This window comes from Pituophis catenifer, unplaced genomic scaffold (genome assembly GCF_029215685.1).
Source record: "Pituophis catenifer annectens isolate HBS135680 unplaced genomic scaffold, rPitCat1.0.hap2 SCAF_11, whole genome shotgun sequence".
Classification (NCBI taxonomy): domain Eukaryota; kingdom Metazoa; phylum Chordata; class Lepidosauria; order Squamata; family Colubridae; genus Pituophis; species Pituophis catenifer.
In genome coordinates this window covers 2016266-2036316 of record NW_027256891.1, presented here as the reverse complement: position 1 = coordinate 2036316, position 20051 = coordinate 2016266, and the positions used below count along the sequence as shown (strand labels likewise).

General features: G+C 38.6%; 1 pseudogene; it reads right to left on the bottom strand.

The window, feature by feature from the left end:
• Window positions 1-7626: 7626 nt before the first annotated feature.
• LOC139322976 (U2 spliceosomal RNA) lies at window positions 7627-7795 on the bottom strand (annotated as a pseudogene).
• Window positions 7796-20051: the final 12256 nt, after the last annotated feature.

Sequence of the window (20051 nt, the reverse complement as noted above, 5' to 3'; positions counted from 1 at the left end):
TGACTAGCGAACACGGAGACACGGCATGTCTGCCTACATTCCGCCAAAACCCTTCGACCCAACCCGAGAGAAGTGGGGATCGTATCTGACCAGGTTCGAGTGCTCCCTAGAAGCGAGCGAAATGCAAGGGCTTTCGGCGAACAGAAAGAGGGCTCTGTTCTTAAGCAACTGCGGGCCAGACGTATTCGAGATGGCCGAATCCCTCTGCGAGCCAACCCCAGTCCAGACGGTTCCCTGGGACATCCTTCAGGCCAACCTGAAGGCCCACTACGCTCCAGTTCCGTCCAAATTTGTTCAGTGCTACGAACTCCGGCAAAGAGTTCAAAAAGACGGAGAGCCAGTCAGTGCTTATGTGGCCGCGCTTCAAAAAGCCACAACGCATTGTGACTACAGAGACTTAGACGATGCATTGCTTGAACAACTGATTTGCGGAGTTTGAGACACCCGGTTGCAAAGGCGTCTTCTAGCCAAGCCAGACCTAACGCTAGCCGGCGCGCTAGATGAAGCCCGAGCACACGAGGCATCAACGAAAGCATCAGAAGCGCTGCAGCATCCCAGTTCAAGCAAGGACGGACCAAAAACAGCCCCCGTCCACAGAGAAGAGGTGCAAACCAGCACACAGGAAGAGTCGGACGAGGACGTCTTCCACACCGAAAAGAAATCGAACGAACAAGGCCGCCGCCATGAGAACTGCTCTAGCTGTGGCAGAGATCACGAGAGACAGTCGTGTAAATACAGAGAAGCCATTTGCAGGCGTTGCGATAAAAAAGGCCACTTAGCACGAGTCTGCAGAGCTCAACTTCCACGTAGTCAAAAGCCACGTGACTACCGCGACCAACCAGAACCGGCTTGTTCGAAACAACCAATCAAAGATGATGGTGTGAGAAAACGGCACGAACCTCAAAAGCGGGAGACCTACAGCACGAGAATCAGCCAAGCCAGCACTACCGACGACGAGAAGGTCTACACGGAAGTAGAAATCGATGGCAAATTGTGCGAAATGGAGATTGACACCGGGTCTACATTATCGATCATGTCCTGGTCAACACTCAAGGCACTCCTGCCCAAACTGCAGAAGAACCAGCTGTCCCGCCAGAAAATCCGCCTGCTCGACTATCAGGGCAACCGAGTTCCCGTCGAAGGCGTAGGCACGTTCCGGGTCACCTATGGCGAGTTCCAGAAAGAGCTGCCCCTGACCGTTGTTAGCAAGCCTCTACCAAGTCTACTGGGCATGAAATGGTTCAGGGCCCTCGGCATGGGTTTCACGGGCATACACAACATCAACGGATCATCACTCAAAGAAACCTTGCTTCATGAGTTTCGGGATGTTTTCGAAGAGACTCTAGGCAAGTACGTGGGGACCCCTATTTCTTTCAATTTAGACCCCAACATAGCGCCAATTAGACTGAAGGCAAGGCGAGTTCCCTTTGCCTTAAAGCCCAAAATCGATGCAGAGCTCGACAAGCTCATTAAGCAAGGGGTGCTAGTTCCCATGGATCACGCTAAATGGGAAACCCCAATAGTTACACCAATTAAATCGGATGGCTCAATTAGAATTTGTGCCGACTATAAGTGTTCGATTAACAAGGCGTTGCAGCAGAGCACCTATCTGGTTCCAATAGTCCACCATCTACTACACTCCCTGGGCCCTGGCAAGCTATTCACGAAGCTAGATCTTGCGCAGGCATACCAGCAACTGCCAGTAGATGACGCTACAGCAGAATCACAGACCATAGTAACTCACAGAGGTGCCTTTAAATGCACCAGGCTCCAGTTTGGGGTCAGCATCGCCCCAGGACTCTTTCAGAGTACTATGGAGCGCCTCCTACAAGGCCTCCCAGGTGTCGTCCCGTATTTTGACGACGTTTTGATTAGTGGACAAGACGAAGTTCAGTTGGGCAAAAGGGTTAGACAAGTCCTAACCAGATTCAGAGAAGCGGGACTTAAACTCAAACGAAATAAATGCAGAATAGCAGTGCCTTCAGTAGAGTTCTTAGGCTACAGAATCGACGGCACAGGCATCCACCCCACAGAAAGCAAAGTGAGGGCCATCCAAGGCGCACCCACCCCCAAGTCAAAATCCGAGCTGCAGGCCTTCCTGGGCCTTCTCAACTTCTATACCATGTTTTTGAAACACAAAGCCACTGTTACAGAGCCTCTGCACAGGCTCCTTGGGAAAAACGTTCCATGGGTTTGGGGCAAGCGAGAAGTGACCGCTTTCAACGCAGTAAAGAGACTCTTGTCTGAGGACAGTTTCCTCATTCAATACAATGCTGAACTGCCTCTAGTGTTAGTCTGTGACGCTTCCCCCTTTGGCGTTGGCGCGGTTTTGGGCCATAGACTGCCGAATGGGATAGAGGCGCCCATTGCCTATTACTCTTGCACTCTGTCTAGTGCTGAAAGGAACTATAGCCAGCTAGATAGGGAGGCACTGGCGGCTGTTGCGGGGGTCAAAAAATTTCACGAGTATTTGTTTGGCCGCACCTTTGAACTCATTGAAGACCACCAGCCACTTCTGGGACTTTTGGCTGGCGATAAACCGACCCCGGCGGCTCTCTCCCCCCAGATGACCAGATGGTCTATTTTCTTGGCCGCTTATTCGTATAAGCTACTCCACCGGCCGGGCAAAACCTTAGGACATGCTGACGCCCACAGCCGATGTCCCTTGCCCGAACTACTGGACAACCCGACCCCGGAAGCCCCGGTTTTGCTGCTTGACATTGTTTCCCCGGGCCCCATCTCTTCGAACGAGGTGGCGAGGGTTTCTGCCAGGGATTCTGTTTTGCGAACTGTAATGGGCTGGGTGACGAGGGGTTGGCCTACCAAGGTGGACGGTGGTGATTTCCAATTGTATTTTAACAAGAAAAATGAACTGTCAATATTGGGGGGCTGCATGTTGTGGGGTGACAGGGTGGTCGTTCCTTCGCAATTAAGGCACAGGGTTTTAGAAATGCTGCATGAGGGACACCCTGGGGTGGTTCGAATGAAAGGCCTAGCTCGTAGCTATGTTTGGTGGCCTCATCTAGACCAAGATGTCACTGAGTGGGTGGGGAAGTGTAGGCCCTGCCAGGAATCCCGCCCGGATCCTCCCATAGCGCCCGTTTGGGAATGGGAAAAACCAAAAGGACTGTGGGGGAGGATTCACATCGATTTCGCTGGCCCATTCCATGGTCAGAACTTTTTAATCATTGTAGATGCATATTCTAAGTGGCTCGAAATTGCCTTAATGCCATCTACCACTTCTGAGGCTGTAATCAAAGTTCTCAGAAAACTATTCACAACACATGGACTGCCGGACACCCTGGTATCCGACAATGGGCCCCAATTCACAGCAACTCAATTCAAAGGCTACTTAGCCGAATTAGGCATTAGACATGCATTATCCGCTCCTTTTCATCCGGCTTCTAATGGCCTGGCTGAAAGATTTGTAAGAACGGCCAAAGAAGCCCTCTCCCGACTCGATGCAGGGGACTGGCAGGCTAGGATAGATGAGTTCTTAGCAGTACAGCATGCCACCCCATGCCCCATTTCGGGCCGCAGCCCAGCCGAGCTTCTAATGGGCCAAAAACTACGATGCGTGCTAGACAGACTGCATCCTAATTACTCCTCCGATAGCTTCATCGGGGAAGGGGGAGGACTAAGGCATTTCGAAGTAGGTTCCCCAGTTTTTGCCAGAAGCTACATTAATGGGCCCTTATGGGTAGAGGGAACCATCGTAGGAATTACCGGTCCAAAATCATACACAGTTGATATAGGGCATGGTAAAATCTGGAGGAGACACATTGATCAATTATGCAAACAGTTACCAAACGAAAACTCGTTTCCTAACTATCCAAGTCTTCCTGACACAGCTACCTCAAGCCCGAATAAGCCGGAATACTTATCTGGGAAGCCTGAGTTCCAGCGCAGCCCCAGTGAGCCGACACTCCCAGCCACACCTCCGGAGAAATCCAGGAGGTTCCATTGGCGGAGCCGGGAGAGACGGGAGGTCCCTCCGACCGGCTCGACGCCTCGCCAACAACTGAACTGCGCAGGTCAACCAGGATTAAGACACACCCTGGTCACCTGCGTGATTTTGTATGTAAATATGTAAATAGATAGAATAAGTGCCTTCTGGGAGGGGAGGGGTGTTATGTATGTATCTATTTTGTGCGGGAAATTCAAATGTACAATGAATCCTGATTGGTTCTTGGTCACCTCTGGAAAGTATATAAAGAGGGCTGCTGCCTGTGAGTTTTTGCTGAAGTCTCACCCTGAATTAAAGAGCTGTTGTTACTAGCCTGCTTGTGCCTCTCGTTATTCCCGCACTACAACAGGCGGGGCCTCCCGCCGGTTTTACTACCAGTTCTTGCGAACCGGTCTGAACCGGGGGCAACCCACCACTGATCTGCCCTCAGTGTGGAAGGGATTGCCACTCTCAAATTGGCCTTTTTAGTCACACTAGATGCTGTTTTAGGACCTCTTTCCAGAGCACAATACCATAATCTTTTAAGACTGAAGGATGCCAATGCTATGTACATTTATCCTTATAATCTTCTTTCTTTCCCCCCTCCCTCTTTTCCATTTACTCTGGTGTCCTCTGGGTTTCTATTTCTTTTTTATCCTCTCCCTCATTTAACTTTCTATTTTTCTAAATCATTTATCTATTGTCTTTAATTCATATTTCTTTTCTAACCATACATAAAATCTTCCCCATGCCTTGAAATACACCAATTCCTCTTTGTCTTTTATTCTTAAAGTTAATCTATTCATTTCTGCACAGTCTAAAATCTTTTTTATTACTTCTGACGGGATTTTTTCTGTCTTCCAGTTTTGCGCAAATACAATTCTTGCTGCTGTTATTATATGTATAATTAAATACACATCTTCTTTACTATATCTCAGAATACCCAATAAAAAAAGCTCTGGTTTTAATTCTATAGGTTTATGTAACATTTCCTCAAACCATATCTGTATTCTGGACCAATAATTTTTTGCTTCTATTCATGACCACCACATATGATAATATGATCCCAGCAAACGCGAACATTTCCAACACTTGGCTGATTTATCCTTAAACGTTTTTGCTAATCTTTCCAGTGGCATATGCCATCTGTAAAACATTTTATATAAATTTTCTTTATATGCAGTTGCCATTGTCAATTTATAATTCCTTTCCCATAGTTGTTGCCATTTCTCTAATTCTATTGCATAACCAAAGTTTTTTGCCCATGTTATCATTGTCTCTTTTACTTCTTCATCTTCTAGTCTAATTTGCAACAAATAATCATACAATATTTTAATCATTTTTTTCATCCTTTTCAGTCATTATCTGGTCCAACTCTGATTCCCCCAAATTAAAACCATATTGTTTCAAATCTTTTATCATATCTTGATTGTATCTGCAGCTGTGTATACCAGTCAATCTCAATCCCTTGTTTTTCTAAATCTTGTTTCTGTTTTAATTCTCCCTTCTCTGTTAAAATGTCTTTATATCTTACAATCTTGTCCATATTAATCATATTTGGATGTGTCAACGCTTCTATTGTGGAAAGCTACATTGGTATTTCCATATAATGTTTTTCTTTTACTCTCTTCCATACCGCTAACAAGCCATTCCTTACACAATGTCTCTGGAAGTATCCATGTATCCTATTTTTTCCATACCATAAGAAAGTATGCCATCCTAGTTGTAAGTCATGTCCTTCCAAAGTCAATAGTCTTGTATTTTTCAATAAGATCCATTCTTTAATCCAAGTTAACATTACTGCTTGGTGAAACAATTCCCAGTTTGGTAAACCAAATCCTCCTCTAGTTCTAGAATCTTTTTTTTTTAATTGAAAAGTTTTAAAATTTTTTACAAACAAATTTCCCCCCACCCTTCCTCCACTCACCCATTCCCTTCCCCCCTCCCCCCCGGACTTCCCAGAACAAAATACAGGGTATAGCATTCAGCAAACATAATCAAACATAAACAAACTAACTATAAGCTCTTAACTCCCCTTCACATTTTAACTCCCCCATTCATAGCAAAAATAAAAAGTCACCCAGATTCATTAGTAAGCTACTTGCAACTTTTTAGTCCCATATTTGTTTTGAATATAATCAATCCATCTTCTCCATTCCAATATGTATCTTTCATTCGAGCAATCCTTCAAATATGCAGAGATTTTAGCCATCTCCGCCAAATTAGCTACTTTTAATGTCCATTCTTCAATGGTGGGTACGTCTTCCTTCTTCCAATATTGCGCCACCAAAAGTCTGGCTGCGGTTATTAAGTTCAAAATCAAATTAGTCTCTATAACTGTACAGTCTGTAATTATACCCAATAAAAACAACTGTGGAGTAAATTTTATCTTCTTTTTAAAAATATTTTGTATAATCCACCATATCTTAATCCAAAATGCTTAATTTTTTTATACGTCCACCATATATGATAATACATTGCATCATCACATTTACATCTCCAGCACGTAGATTGTAGGGTTGGATACATACAAGCTAACTTTTTGGGATCTAAATGCCATCTGTAAAACATTTTGTAAAAATTTTCTCTCAAGTTTTGGGCTTGGGTAAATTTTACATTTCTGACCCATATTTTTTCCCATGTTTCCATCATTATTGGTTCCTCGATGTTTTGTGCCCATTTTATCATACAGTCCTTCACTAGCTCAGTTTCTGAATCTATTTCTATCAATGCATTATACAACTTTTAATATGCATTGGGCTTTGATCCCTAATTTGTTTTATCAGATTTTCCTCATTTTGCAAGATACCAATTTTCTGATCCTCTTTCCATCTAGTATACAACTGTCCATACTGAAACCAAGTTTGAATTATCCTTTCTTCCTTTAATACCCCTAAAGACTTTAACTGCAATGTTCCTCTTTCCATAGTAAGAAGCTCTTTGTAAGTAATCACATCTTCTTTTCTGTTCTACACTTATATTCTCTATCATGTCTGGGTATTGCCCATATAGGTAATTTATATTGATACTTTTTCCATACACGTAGTAAAGCATTCCTCAATATGTGACTTTTAAAATTCTTGTCCACCTTTTTATTATATAGTAAATATGCATGCCACCCATATAACAAATCATATCCCTCAATATTCAATATTCTCTCTTCTGTTGAGTTAATCCAATCGCTAATTACTGAGAGAGCAGCTGCCTCATAATACAATCTTAAATTAGGCATTTTGAGACCTCCTCTTTCACATATATCTTGCATTATTTTTTGTTTTACTCTCCGTCTCTTTCCTGCCCACACAAAATTACTAATGCCCTTCTGCCATTCATTCAAATTTCCATCTTTTTTCAATATTGGTATCATTTGGAAAAGGAATAAGAACTTTGGCAAAATATTCATTTTCACTGCAGCTATCCTTCCCAACAACGATAGTTGCAGTTTTTTCCAGTTTTCCATCTCCTTCTGTATTTTTTGCCACAACAATTCATAATTATACTTATATAATTCTCATCTGATGTCATAATATAAACCCCTAAATATTTAACCTTCTTTACTGTTTCAAATCCCATTATTCTTTCTATTTCTTCTTTTTGACTTTTACCATATTTTTAGTTATTATCTTTGTCTTCCCTGCATTTATTTTAAATCCAGATACTTGTCCATATTGATTAATTATATCCATTAAACCTATAACTGATTTTACTGGTTGGGTCAAAGTCACAACCAGGTCATCTGTAAATGCTCGTAATCTTTAATATGTAGTCCTCAAATAGAGGACATATCATATATTAAACTGATAAGAACAGATACTACACTTGATCTTAGCCAAAAGGCCGAGAAGCGATCTCTAGTTCTAGAATCTTGAAGCAGTTTAAGATTAATTCTTGCTTTTTTCCCTTGCCATATATATTTCCACATCATTTTGTTTAGACTGTCAAAGTATTTTTCTCCAACTTTATTGGAGTTGTTTGAAAAAAAAAAAAACAGTCTTGGCAATACATTCATTTTGATCAATGCTATTCTCCCCATTAAAGATAATTGTAAATTTTTCCATTTTTCCAAATCCGTTTCAATTTGATTTCTCAGTTTATAATAATTATCTTCCTTCACTGTAATACATCTTGAAGCTAATTGGATGCCCAAATATTTCACTTTCTTCACAATTTGAGTATCTTACTTCTCCGTTAATTGCTTCTTTTGTTTTTCACTCATATTTTTCACTATAATTTTTGTCTTATCTTTATTTATTTTCAATCCAGCTACTTCTCCATATTCCTCTATTTGCTCAATTAGCTTTTGGCCCATTTCGATTGGTTCTTGCATAATGAATACTAAATCGTCCACAAATGCTTGTAGCTTATATTCTTCTTTTTTAATTCTCATCCCTTTTATTTCTTTATCTTGTCTTATTTTTCTTTTTAAAATTTCTAGAGTCAAAATAAATAATGGAGATAACGGACATCCTTGTCTTGTTCCTTTTCTTATATCTATTTTCTCGGTCATTTCACCATTTATTATTACCTTTGCCAATTGGTCTTTATATATACCATGTTTCCCCGAAAATAGGACCTTGTCTTATATTTTTTTGAGTCCCAAAATAAGTGCTTGGTCTTATTTTCGAGGATGTCTTATTACTTTGGGGCCATGGAGCAAGATGGGGCTCCTCTTGCCGTCTTACCTGATTTCCAGCTCTGTCTCCCTAACCCTAACCAGAGGAAATGGCGGGGACCGGCTGCGCATGAATTTAAATATTCTCAGGGAGGGCTTATTTTCGGGGGGGGGGACTTATTTTGGGGGCGGCTTATTTTAGCGCATGTGCTCAAAAGCCCGATTGGGCTTATTATCAGGGGATGTCTTATTTTAGGGGAAACAGGGTAGTCTTAACTATATTAATGAATCTATCCCCCAAATCTATCTTTTGTAATTGTAAAATCATACATTGCCAATTCACATTATCAAATGCTTTCTGCGTGTCTAATAATAACAATGCCATTTGTTTCTCTGGATGTGCCTTATAATATTCCAATGTATCCAGTATAATTCTTATATCGTCTCTAATTTGTCTTTTAGGCAGAAAACCATTTTGATCTGAATGTATAAATTCATTTAACAACCTCTTCAATCTTTCCGCCATAATTGATGCAAATATTTTATAATCTGCATTTAATAGTTTTTTTAAAAAAATTGATTTATATGCTGCCCTTCTCCGGAGACTCAGGGCGGCTTACAATGCGCTAAGCAATACCCTTCATCCTTTTGTATATATTTATATAAAGTCAGCTTATTGCCCCCACAATCCGGGTCCTCAATTTACCTACCTTAGAAAGGATGGAAGGCTGAGTCAACCTTGAGCCTGGTGAGAGTCGAACTTACAGTAATTGCAGACAGCTGGTGTTAATCACAATGCTATCAGTCTGCTGAGCCACCAGGCCCAGTGAAATAGTGAAATTGGTCTATAATTTTTTATTTGTTGTAAATTTGTTTCCTCTTTTGGTATAAGAGTTATATATACCAGCATCCATGAGTTCGGAACCTTGGCTTCCATTAGTAAATCATTAAATACTTGTAGCAGTGTATTGCTTAGTACATCTTGCAACTTTTTATATACTTCTGCTGGTAGCCCATCTGGTCCTGGTTTTTTTCCATTCTTCTGCTTTTTAATTCTCTCCATCAATTCCATCATTGATATTCTTTCTTCTAATGCTTTTTTAAATTGTTCTGGTATTTTGGGAGTGCTTTCTTTTTCCAAATATTGTTCTATTTTTCCTTCTGATATCTGCTCTTGTTGATATAATTTCTTATAATATTCCTTAATTATTTTTTTCTTTTCCTCATTTTTTTTTTTTTAATTTGATTTATATGCCGCCCTTCTCCGGAGACTCAGGGCGGCTTACAGTGCGTTAAGCAATAGCCTTCATACTTTTTGTATATTTATACAAAGTCAGCTTATTGCCCCCACAAACTGGGTCCTCATTTAACCTACCTTAGAAAGGATGGAAGGCTGAGTCAACCTTGAGCCTTGGAGAGATTCGAACCAGCAGTAAATTGCAGGCAGCTGTGTTAATAACAGGGTGCTTTAAACCACTGTAGTACCAAGGCTCTTTTGGTAGCATATCTTTCCCTCTTGATCTAATAATTGGGTTATCAATTTCCTTTCTTTTTCCTTCTTCATCTTATATGCTAACCATCTTCCTTGTTTATTTGCATTTTCCAAAAAAAATTGCTTTGATGCTTTTATTTTCCTTGCCAGGTCTTCATTTTCTATTAAGTTCAATTTATGTTTTTTCAAGTCCGTTAGGTTTTTGATTTTTTTGTCTTCTGGATTTTTTTTGCAATTCCTTCTCTAATTTCCTATATTCCTTCCTCCTTTCTTTTGAGCTTGTCTGTTCTGTTTGTTTGTTTTTCCTGCATATGTCATTGCCAAACCCCTTATATATGCTTTACTAGTGTCCCATACATTTTGCAATGATGTATCTTCTTTTCTATTTTCTTTAAAGAAAAAAGTCAATTCTTTTTCCATATATGGTATAAAATCTTTCTCATTTAATAAACTTTGATTTAATGTCCATCTCATTCTTTTTCTTTGTCCTTTCCATATCATTATTATTGGATTGTGGTCTGCCCAAATATTTGCTTCTATACCAATCTTGTCTATCTTGGATATTAAATCTGTTTAACATCTGATTAAATCCACCCCACGTCTATTCTTGACCATGACATATGCCTGCTTGAATAAAATGTGTATTGTTTTTCCTTTAGATTTCTTTTTCTCCAAGCATCCTGTAAGCTTAGTTTGTCTACAATTGTGTGAAATGTTTTCGGAAGTGTCTTTCTTGGTTTTTTATTCACTTTTGTAATGATTTCTCTCTGAAGCCCCAAACATCAGATTGATGTAAGAACATGGGGGAATCCTTGGCCTTATATACTTTAATAATTGGGGCTGATTGAGCTGGAGAGCGATGAGGTTTTAATTTAAGCACCACTTTCACTCCTGCCCTTTCTTTAACTCAGCTCCTTGGATGATGAGGGAGCCAAGATTCAGTCTTAGAGAAAACAACCCCAGGTAAGGAAATGTGTTACTTGCTCCATTGGCTGACCATTTATAGCTATGATGTCATTTCCCAAGGACCATAACTTTTGAACTTGATTGATTATCAGATAATTATTATGACAAAAGAATCCAAGTCTTCTTCACAGGATATACAATCTAATGTGTAAGTATGATACTATCACATTATCAGTGTAAATCAGTGTGTTCCAATAGGAATTTAGCATGCTAAACATGTGTACCTATAACAGAACTTATAACAAAATAAAGGGTTGGAAGGGACCTTGGAGGTCTTCTAGTCCAACCCCTGCTCAAGCATATAGTACATACATATAGACTGGGTGAAACCAGGCTTAATAGCAGTAACTGTGAGAGGGATCCTGGAGTCTTAGTGGACAACCAATTAAATATGAGTCAAGAGTGTGCAGCGGCAGCCACAAAAGCCAATGCAATCCTAAATTGCATTAACAGAGGGATACAATCAAGATCAAGAGAGGTATTAATACCACTCTATAAAGATTTAGTAAGACCACACCTAGAGTCCTGCATCCAGTTTTGGTCATTACACTATAAAAAAGATGTTGAGACTCTAGAAAGAGTGCAGAGAAGAGCAGCCAGGATGATTAGGGGACAGGAGGCTAAAACATACAATGAACGGTTGCAGGAACTGGGCATGGCTGGCCTAGTGAAGAGAAGGACCAGGGGAGACATGACAGCAGTCTTCCAATATTTGAGGGGCTTAAGAGAGGAAGGGGTTAAGCTATTTTCCAAAGCACCAGGAGGCCAGACAAGGAATAATGGATGGAAACTGAACAAGGAGAGATTCAACTTGGAAATAAGGAGAAATTTTCTGACAGTGAGAGCAATCAACCCATGGAACAGAAGTTGTGTTCAGAAGTTGTAGGAGCTTCATCACTGGAGGCTTTCAAGAAGAGACTGGACTGCCGTCTGTCAGAAGTGGTCTAGGGTCTGCTTGGACTAGATGAGCTACAAGGTCCTTTCCAACTCCATTAGTCTGTATCTATCTATACCAGTGATGGCTAACCTTTTTGCCATTGCCAAAAGCGGGCAGAGTGGCAAGGATTGCACGTGCGTGTGCCCACACCCATAATTCAATGTGCCCCGTCCCCCCACACATGCATGCGTGATCCCCCTGCTCTCCCCCCGCTTTTGGCACATGATGGCATGGTAGGCCCATTTTTTTGCCCTCCCCAGGCTCCAGAGGCTTTCTAGGAGCCTGGGGAGGGCGAAAACAGCCTCCCCCCCCGGAGGCCTCCGGAGGCCCAGAAACAGCCCGTTTCCCAACTTCTTGTGGCCCCAGAAGGCTTGAAAATCAGCTGGCAAGCGCACACATGCCTGCTGGACTGAGGTAGGGCAATGCTCGCGTGCCTACAGATATAGCTCCATGTGCCACCTGTGGCATCGTGCCATAGGTTCGCCATCACGGATCTATACTATTCCAGACAAGTGGTTGTCCAGTTTCTTCTTCAAAGCCTCCAGTGATGCAGCACCCACAATTTATGAAGGGTAGACGTTCCATTCCTCAGCATTAGGAAATTTCTTCTTATTTCTAGGTTGTTTCTCTCCTTCATTAGTTTCCATCCATTGTTTCTTGCCTTACTTTCTATTACTTTGGAAAATAGGTGGACCTCCTCTTCTTTGTGGCAGCCCACAAGGTGGGTAGGACTGTCATTTTGATCGAGGCGATTTTACCTAAAAGTGATAGTCTCAGTTTACTCCATACCTCTAAGTCCTTTTGAATTTGTTTGGCCAGTTTGTTGTAATTATCTTCTTTAAGCGTTGAAACTTTATTGGTAGCCCCTCAAATATTGATACATTGCTCTTATGTCATCCCAGTTGTTTTCACTAGACTAGATATACCCAATTCCTGCAACTGTTCTTCATATGTCTTAGTCTCCAGGCCCTTAAACATCTTAGTTCCTCTTTTCTGCACGCTTTCCAGAGTCTCTACATCTTTTTTGTAATATGGTGACCCAAACTGGATGCACTATTCCAAGGGTGGTCTTGCCGAGGCATTATAAAGCGGTACCAATACTTCATGTGAGCTTGATTTTATCCCTCTGTTAATGCAACCTAGGACTGAAATGGCTTTTTTGGCTGCTTCCACACATTGCTGGCTCAATTTAAGTGATTGTCCACTAGGACTCCAAGATTCCTCTCACAGTTACTGGTATTGAGACTAATCTGTAAGTGGTTTTTGTTTTTTTTAGCCTAAATATAAAACCTTACATTTCTCTACATTGAATTATATTTAGATAGATAGGTCCATCTATCTAGATCCATCTCGATCTTCAGCCTATCTTGATGTTGTTCTATTCCTACCACTGATTTCCCCATTTCTCCCCTCATCCAAATCATTGATGAAGTTGTTGAAGAGAACTGGGCATAAAATGGAGCCTTGGGGTCCCCCACTGCTTGTTTCCCTCCATGCAGACGTAGTTCCACTGAGGACCACGGACTGAGCCCATCTGGGGGTGATGCTATCTATCCCACATATTTTCAGCTTCCCGAGAAATAGGTTGTGGTTTACTTTGTCAAAGCCTTTCTGAAATCCAAGTACCGTATACTACATGCACTGCATTTTGCTAGTCCACTAATTTAGTAATTTTTGTCAAAGAATGAAATAACGTTTATTTATAATCTGTTTTTGAATCCTTCATTACTCATAGTAAGTCATTCATATCTATACTGAATAACAAGGGTTCAAATATGCATCTTTCCCTTCCCCCTTGGTAAGCATAGATCCTTCTTCTCACGGCTCCATTGAGCCCAAACCTCCCTCTCAAACAAGGGCTTGGATCAAGGCCAACAGTCTGAGCTCCATTTTGAGGGCAATCAACTTTCTCCATCATATTTCTCTGTTTATTGAGTCAAATGCTGCACTAACATCTAGAAAGCCTGCAAACCTTGTTTTACCTCACTGATATAGGTTAGATATTTCAAGACAAATTTGTTGCCAATATTAGATTATTAACATGCATTATTTCTTATAAAATCTATATAGCTTTTAACTCTACCTAAAACCTTCTGGTTCTTCTTCAAGGAATGAATATTTTTCAAGTTTAACTAACAGGATCATGGCATAAATTTTAGCCACAATATCTGCTAGTCTATTTGGTCTATAATTGCTAGAGTAATTTTTATTCCATATTTTATTTATTTATTTTTATTTTTTAAATAATTTTATTAACGATAAACAAACATACATATACAAACATACACACATAAAAACAAACTATACATAAACAAACTGTACACTAAAATCAAGTCATGCAACTTGAGCTTTGTGAATAGAGCTACATCGGTAATTTGTATATCCATATCTATCTATCTATCTATCTATCTATCTATCTATCTATCTATCTATCCATCTATCTATCCATCTATCTATCCTTCATTATATAACAATATTTATGTAATGATATTAATTTTGGTTCCTCATTTTTGTGTCCTTGAGTGGTATTCCCTTATTTCGTCTTCTTTTTTTTTAACCAATCGTACCATTTTTGCCAAATCAAATAGTAATCTGAGTCTTCTTTTTCTTGAATTTCTTTGGTAAGTCTGTCCATCTCCGCACATTCCAATGTTTTTTGTATTTTTCTCTCTTCTGATGGCGTGTCTTCCAATTTCCACATTTGTGCGAAGGTAATTCTGGCTGCTGTAAGAATGTGTATTATCAAATATTGTATTTCTTTTTTGTAGTCTTTTGTCTACAATAAATAAGGAAATTTATTTCCTAATAAATAAGTTTCTGGTCAAAGAGGCACTTTCTGTGTAGTAATTTCTTCCAGTTGTTTTTGGATCATTTTCCAGAATGTTTTAACCTTTGGGCATGACCACCACATGTGGTAATAGGTCCCTTTGTGTGTTTTACATTTCCAACAGTTCTGTGTGGTGTTTGGGAACATCTTTGCTAGACGTGCAGGGGGGAGATGCCACCTGTAGAACATCTTGTATGTGTTTTCTTTGTAAGGTACGGATATTGTCAATTTGGTGTTTACTTTCCATATTCTCTCCCAATTTTCTAATTTGATATTGTATCCAAAATTCTTGGCCCACGTAATCATATTTTCCTTCACTACTTCTTCCTCTAATTTGTATTTTAATAAATAATTATATATTTTGGTTATTAATTTATCGTCAGATTGCAGTATAATTTTGTCTAATTCATTCCATTCTTTTTGGATTCCAAATTTTTCCCTATCCATTTTATATCTTGATATATCTTGATATATCTTGATATCTTGATTTTATCTGTAGATACAGCCACCAATCAATGTCCGTACCTTGCTGTCTGAGCTCTTCTCTTGATTTCATTTCTCCTTTTGTGTTCAACAATTCATCATATGTTTTCATTTTATCTATATCTATTGTATTCGGGTAAATTGGGCTTCCATGGTTGATATCCATCTTGGGATTTTGTCGTAGTGTTTTCTCCTTATTTCCATCCAAGTTTTTTGCCAATGCATCTCTAATATAATGTCTCCTAAAATGTTCATGTTCCCTGGGTTTTTCCTCCCATAAGAATGTGTACCATCCTTTTAACAGATTGAATCCTTCTAATGCTAACATGTGTTTGTTTTTGAGTGTTATCCAGTCCTTTATCCAAGTTAATGCTGTTGCATTATAGTAAATTAGCCAGTCCGGTAATCCTAGACCACCCCTCTCTCTGGTACCTTGCAGAGGTTTCAATTTAATCCTAGCTCTCTTTCCTTGCCATATGTATTTTAAGATCGTTTTGTCAAGGTCTTTGAAATACGATTTTCCTGGATTTATCGGTATTGTTCTAAATAAATATAATAATTTTGGTAGGACTGTCATTTTGATCAAGGTGATTTTACCTAAAAGTGATAGTCTCAGTTTACTCCATACCTCTAAGTCCTTTTGAATTTGTTTGGCCAGTTTGTTGTAATTATCTTCTTTAAGCGTTGAAACTTTATTGGTGAGCCAAATTCCAAGGTATTTTATTTTGGTTGTTGTTTGTATTTCTAACGTCTCTTCTAATTCTTTCTCCTGTGTTTTCGTCAAATTTTTAGTTAATAATTTTGTTTTCTGTCTATTAATTTTCAGACCTGCCACTTTGCCGTATTGTTCTATTTTCCTTAATAGTTTTATTCCTGATTGTTTTGGGCGTTCTAAAATGAATACTACATCGTCGGCGAACGGTTGTAATTTGTACTCTTGGTTTTTATTCTTAATCCTTTTATATCCTTATCATTCCTAATTTCGTTCAACAATGTTTCCAATGCTAATATAAATAATATAGGGGATAAAGGACATCCTTGTCTCACCCCCTTAGATATTTTGAATTGGTCTGTTGTCTCTCCATTTATCCATATTTTCGCGAATTGATTGGAGTATATTGTTTTAATCATATTTAAAAATTTGTCGCCTGTTCCCATTTTTTCTAATTGTAATATTAAGAATGTCCAATTGAGGTTATCAAACACCTTTTGTGCGTCGAGGAAGAGTAAGGCCATTTGTTCATCTGATTTTTGCTCGTAATATTCCAGAATGTCAATTATTGTTCTTGTATTGTTTTTGATCTGTCTGTTTGGAATGAATCCATTTTGATCTGGGTGGATATAATCAACAATAAGATTCTTCATTCTCTGTGCCATAATTGATGTAAATAGTTTATAGTCCATGTTCAGAAGCGATATGGGTCTGTAATTTTTAATTACTTCTGGCGGTGACATCAGCATGGAAGGAACGAGGGGAATGAGGCTCCGTCCCTGGAGTTCCAAAATTCCTGATTGGAAGCTGTTCTTTCAGCACTATTGACCACGATAGAAAAAGGGGGATTCTCAAGGACCTCGGAGTGACAGCAATCACCCAGAAGGTTCAGAGTAAGCTCCCTAAATCCAGCCGGGAAAAAAACAGCCATCTTGGCTGGCCAGAGCGCTGTCAACCGATAAGTGTGGAAGCGAAGATTAAAAAAGAGAAACATTGGTAAGGATTAAAATAGCAGAATAACGAAGGTATAATTATAAGAAATAAAAGAAATAGGTGACAATAAAACTCCAAAAAGCGGTGGCAAGATCGTCAGGCAAGCGGCAAGAGATAGTGAGTGGAGCGGAACTCAAAATCCATAGTGACAACACAGATTTGACAGGCGGAAGCAGCGAGTGACAGCGAAAAAGGATTTCAAGTAAATGGTGGATTACAAACTTTAAAATAATATTTTTTGACTTGGTAGAGAAAAGGACTATCTACAGAATATTTGCAGAAACTGAAAACCGAAGAACTTAAAGTGTTTAAAGTTCGTCGCGGTGGGAAAGGAACAGAGGAACAACAGCGAATGGCGAACTGAGGTTTCACAGCAGAAAAACTTTCACTTCGCAAGCAGCGACAGTAACAAGCTTAACCACAGACACGAGACTCTGTAACAAGATATCAAAACGACACATTGACTCTCTGGCAAAAGAGACAGAACTTACTATTTAGAAACCGGAGGAAATTGATACACGGACTTACTTGAGTTTACTGCATCAAAACTGTTAATATTGGAGTGAAAACTGACGGACTGAGAAACGAAGAAAGAAAGAGAAGGAAGTATTTTTGATTGGTCTGAAGGTGACATATTGGAGAATTTTCAAGATATCTTAAGGATATTAAATCCTTAAAAATATATGTAATTAGCCATTAATATATGTAATTAGCTATTTTATTTACCTTATAAGTAAATTTAGAATATATTTAATCTTATTTATTTAATTTTGTTTAATTTTAAAGATAACTTTAAAGATAACTAAAATATTGATACAATATATATTAATGAATTAATGAATTGATTTAACAATACCTTTTCTTACTGTTTCCCCACCTATCTACCTATTGAAATAAGTATATAGATTTTATGGGAATGTATTGATTGGAAATATATATATTTAATATATTTAATATAAAGACAATATATAGATACTGTTAAGAATTAATTATTGTTATAGTAAATCCAGGTAATTGTGTAATAAGTTAGTAGAATATTTTAGACTGCTTACAGTAAACTTTAATTATTGATTAGGAATTTATATATTCATTATATAGATTTATATAGATACAGTACAAAAATAATATTGCTTGAGTAAAGTTAGGAATCATAGAATAAGTTAGTAGAAGACTTTAGACTGCCTATAGAAAATTGTAATAATCTTAATAGTAATTAATATAAAGAATATAAAACATGATTTATTGCTTTATAATTGATATATAAATATTATACTGTATAGGAATAATAACAGAGGAATGAATTGCTGAATACTGTATTTTCCTCCCGCCCTCTCTCAATTGACTAACCCGATCCTGATATAACGATATTTTAAGTGAAATTATCAACGTCGGAATTATATAAACTAAATACTGCACAACAACATAGTAATTTACTCTCTCATTCAAGATAGTGTATGAAAATTTGGGAAATAGTAAAACAAAAAACGAAGATGACAACACCCTCAATAACAATAACTAAAACAGGGAAAAAATCAACACCAAATCAGACATCTACACTAGCTTCCCCAGCACAACAAAAAACTATAGACACGATGTTAACCTCAGACAAAAAAAAAGTTTCTACGGCACTTAATATACAAAATATACAATCAATACTAGCTATGATCCAGGAGGGGATGAATAAGACACAGGAAACAATAGCGAACAATCATGAAGAGATGAAGAAGAACCACGAGGAATTGAAATTGGACGTAGGACAAATAATAACATTAAAAAAATGGATGACAAGATCGAGAGAATCCAACAAAACATTGCAAAAAATGAAGAACGGATCCAAAATATAGAAACAAAAATGGACCTAGCGGAGAAAAAGATTGATAATATGGAACAAAATCAAATGGAATTAAACAGGGAATTACAAGAGTCGATTACCCACTTGGAATTAGAAAAGGCATCATTCTTTTTACGATTTCAAAACATTGCGGAAACTAAGAGAGAAGACTTAAGAGATCTGATGAGGAGTATATTAGCGGAGACCACCCAAAAGGAGAAAAATGAGATCAGTAGGGAAATCGATGAAAGATACAGGGTCCATACGAATTATGCCCGTAGGAACAAATTACCCAAAGAGATCCATGTCAGATTCGCACGTAAAACAGTAAAGGAAGAGATCTACACATTAATGAGAGAGGAAAAGATTTGTTATAAAGGAAAGGAAATAATAACCCTAAAACAGATCCCAAGACGAATAAGAGAACACAGAAAAAATTATAACTTCTTAACAGTTCTACTGAATCAACATAAAATAATGTTTCGTTGGTTGGTGCCAGAGGGGATTCTAGTATCCTAGAATCCTAGAAGACAAGAAATACAAAATTGATACGATAGAGAAGGCACAAGAATTCTTCGACACTCACTTTACATTAGAGGAAGAACAGGAAACTAGGCATGATTCGGAAAATACGAACCAAGAACACCTGACAGAGGAAATGAAAAAAGAACAGGAAGAGAAGAAACGTATTGAAAGGGAGAAGATGGAGAGAGAAGGGGCCAGGGGGGAAACCCAAATGATAACAAGGAACAAAGGCAAACTTAGATTGACATACAGATAAGTAAGGAAAAATGGGACAAAAAACGAAATTGATTTCAATCAACATAAACGGAGTCAATCTACCAACTAAAAGAACACATATTTTTAAAAAATTACAAAAATTAGACATAGACATTATTAACTTACAAGAAGTACACATTAAAAAACACCATCAACAGTTATTAGAAAACAGATTAGGTACATTATTCACCTCATTATCAGATAAAAAAAAAGAGGTATCGCAGTATATATCAAAAATCATATCCAAGCAAAACAAATTTATGCAGACAGAGATGGCAGGATATTAATGATAGACATCAAGAAGGAAACCCAAAATATACTGCTAATATCAATTTACGGAACAAATTTACACAACAAAATCAAAGAATTGGATTACGAACACATATGTATGGTAGGGGATTACAACGCGATTGTAGATATGGATTATGTCTATCAAAGTAATAAAAAAAATAAATCTAGGAAGAAGAGACTC